Here is a 3,598-nt window from a genome sequence, read left to right on the forward strand (position 1 = left end):
CGTGCCGACTCGGGACGCCTCCCGAGGTTCGCCGCCCCCCCTTTATATATTCCACCCAGGCCCCCTGGAGCCCCAAGCCGCCTACGTCGCCGCCTGCCCTCGCCCATGCCGCCGTAGCCCCGTCGCCTCGTGCCGTCGCAAGCCGTCGCGTCGCCCGCCGTCCCGCGCCGCGCCGTCGCCCGCCTCGCCGGACTCACGCCGTCCCCGCGGATCTCGCCGAAGCCACCGCCGCTGACCTCGTTTTGACCGGTCGGTTTTTTTGGTTAACCCCGGTTTTTTAGTTTGCCGGTTTATTTTCTTAGATCGGTTTTTGTCGGTTTATTTACTTAGCGGATGTTCGTCCGTTCGTTCATTTTAACGAACATTGTTCACCGGTTAGGTTCAGATAGCAAACGTTTGTTCGTTAGTCTTTTATTTAATTTTTGTTTTTGGCCAGGGGCCTATTCGTAATTATTATTATTGCATATTAGCCCCTGATCTTCAAACCCTCGTCGTTTCTTAACCGTTTGTCCAAATCCAGTGAAACCAATGTCAAAATTTTTGTCTCGAACCCCTCTTTCTGTTTAGTCAACTTGAACAAGGTTTTTGACAAATTAAAATTTGGTTGCAAGCAGATTTATATTCGAAGTTCTTTTGACCGTAGTTTTAGTTCCGTAGCTCTGATTCGATTGATTCTTTTTGCAGATCGAATCTCTTCAGTTGAACTTTCAGATTTGATCTTCTTATTTGAATTTTTACACTTGCATCTTTGCTTGAGTGCTTATGTATGCTATTGTTTGTTTGCGATAGAATTCCCGGAGTGCGCAGCGTGCTACTATGAGTCACTAGATTTTGCGGATCATTAGCAAGGCAAGTAACACATTGATCATACCCCTCTATTACCCAGTTTTTATGCATTACTTACAAACCTCAAACATTGCACGAGTAGGATCTCTTAACATGTGGGTTTGGGAAGTAGATGATGAGGTAGAACCTATTGCCCTTTTATTATCAAACCCTTGGGAGTTACTTCTATGTTATGCTTATATTTCCATGCTATGCTCATAGACATGGATTGGGTTTGAGGTATACATGACAGATGTGAGATTCTTAATTAATGGTTTACTTAAGGTGGCTACTTAAATACACATCTGGGTGGATTGGTTGTGGGCACCTGGAGAATCTAGTGTTGTCCTAGGATATCCCGGAGTACCCGTGAGATCATCCTATGGTTCGCCACCCAGGCTCAAAGGGATCATAAGATTATTCATGCTAGAAACTTCTGTGTGCAGCCACAAGCTATTATGGGCTCTAGCATAGTTGACTATGTTGCATGACCTCTTTCAGTGGCGGGCTAGCAGATGTAGGGGAAAGTAGGTGTAACTGTCCACCTAGAGTAAAGAGTAAATGTTTCTGAAAGACTGTGTCTCGTTCATCCATTTCTCAAACATCATGTAGTGTGAGAAATCCAACAGAGGAGATCGACTCTTGTGGGGAAAAGTGTGCAAACCTCTGCAGAGTGTACAAACTAATCATGGTTAGCCGTGTCCCTGGTTATGGACATCTTGAGTATCTGGTTCTTGGATTATCATGTTGATCTCATCACTCTAAATTAATATGTTGGGTTATTAATACTATTTAATTGGGATTGAGTTGGAGGAACCTTCTCAATGTTTAGCAACTACCATGATAGTTAAATAAATATATTCCTTTGTTGTAGGAAAAAATTGGCTTTTCGCAAAAACATTATAACTGTAGAGCCTCCACCAGCCTCATATGCATGTAGTGATAGTATTTACTTGTTCATTGCTCTACTGTGTTATCTTGCCAGCATATTCCATGTGCTGACCCGTTTCGGGCTGCAACATATCATGTTGCAGACTTTTCAGAAGAAGAGTAAGGTGCACTAGGCTGTTGTCGTGCACTCAGCTATGCCGTTGGAGTTGATGGACTCACTTTATCTTCCAAGCCTTCGACTGTTATCGTATTTAGATGGCCTTAAGCCATATTATTGTATTAAGCTCTCTCTTGAGACTATCGATGTAATAAGTGTGTGATTGCTACTCTGCTATAAATCCTTCGAAGTACTATGTGTGTCAGCACTATCGATCCAGGGATGACACTTATGCACAGAGATTCGACCGTTTGAGGTCGGGTCGCTACAAGATGGTATCAGAGCACACGTTGAATGTAGTACATGACCACTAAGAAAAGCCATAGGTCACTCTTCTCTACCCATTTCTGACTTCTCTCCATTTTCTACTCTATAGGATGGCGGACACGAGGAACAAGTCTGCACAGCCAGATGAAGACACACCTTTTGGACGACACTTGAAGGAAGTCACTAGGTACCTGAACATTGGAATACCAAGCTTCACCGGGACCTACACCGCCACTTTACCAGAAGAGGAATGTTGGATGATTCGAGTTCAAGTTCCAGGAAGGACATTCACGCCAGTAACTGAGCCCATAGCTAGAGTTCTCCTTTGATGCACCCACCTGGAGTCTAGGAAAGAGCATGGCAGCCCATAACGCCATAGGACGCATTGGCGAAGTTTATCACAAGGATCTTAAGGACACTATCTACCAGATATGTGGGCGCCAAGATGAGCAATGGGAGATGATCAGCACCAGGAAGGACAGGTCCATTGCAGCTTACATATAGGAGTTAAACCAGCATATTCGACGCCAGGAGAACCAAATGTGCGCAAGCATGATTGATTTGAAGAAGTTGATGACTAGGAACATGGAGCTGGAAGAGGAACTCAAGTCTACACATGAAGGATACAAGGAGGAAATCACCGTACGAGTGGAGATGAATGACGACCTGACAAGGAAGCTAGGAGTATTCATGGGAGACCCTGCACCAGGAGGAGATGACGACCATCCCAAGGACTACATCATCATCGACGACACCAACTCCGACCCCAATGATGATGATGATGAAGACGAAGCTGGAGAAGATATCATGGAGTCTCTACCGATCAAAATTTCTAGTAGACCACCATATTATTAGTAGTATTTTTCTCCATGCACATATTAGTAGTCCGAGCACTGTAATGATAGTTAGATCGATTGTATGCCCTTGCTTGAAATTGTTTTGGAGTGATATGTTTGTGTTTGTCTCATGTGCACATGGGTAGTGTTTTCCCACTAGACCTCATTCTATTCTAATTCTCCCCCTCTAAACCCATCAGATGCCTCCGAGACGCGACCCCGGATTTGCTTTCCCACCGGAGCTCACTCAGTTGATCCAATAGCAGAATACACTGATGCGGTTGCTAGTTCAGAATTAGGGCAACAACAACAACAATAACAACAACCCACCGGCACCACCACTCGTTGACAACTTAGCCCGTTTTTCGAGGTTACAACCGCTGGTGTTTTCTAGTAGCACCGAGCCCATAGTTGCAGATGACTGGCTGCGCATGATTGGAAGGGAGTTGACCACTGCAGGTTGCACAAATGCCGAGAAGGTACGTTTTACCGCACACCAATTGGATGGACCTGCAGCCTCATGGTGGGAGAATTACACAGCCACCTTCTCTATAGCCAATGTTACTTGGGAGCAGTTTTAGCAAGCATTCCTCACTACTCATGTTTCAACTGGAGCTATGAG

The sequence above is a fragment of the Triticum aestivum genome, chromosome 7A, assembly GCF_018294505.1.
Source record: "Triticum aestivum cultivar Chinese Spring chromosome 7A, IWGSC CS RefSeq v2.1, whole genome shotgun sequence".
Taxonomy (NCBI): domain Eukaryota; kingdom Viridiplantae; phylum Streptophyta; class Magnoliopsida; order Poales; family Poaceae; genus Triticum; species Triticum aestivum.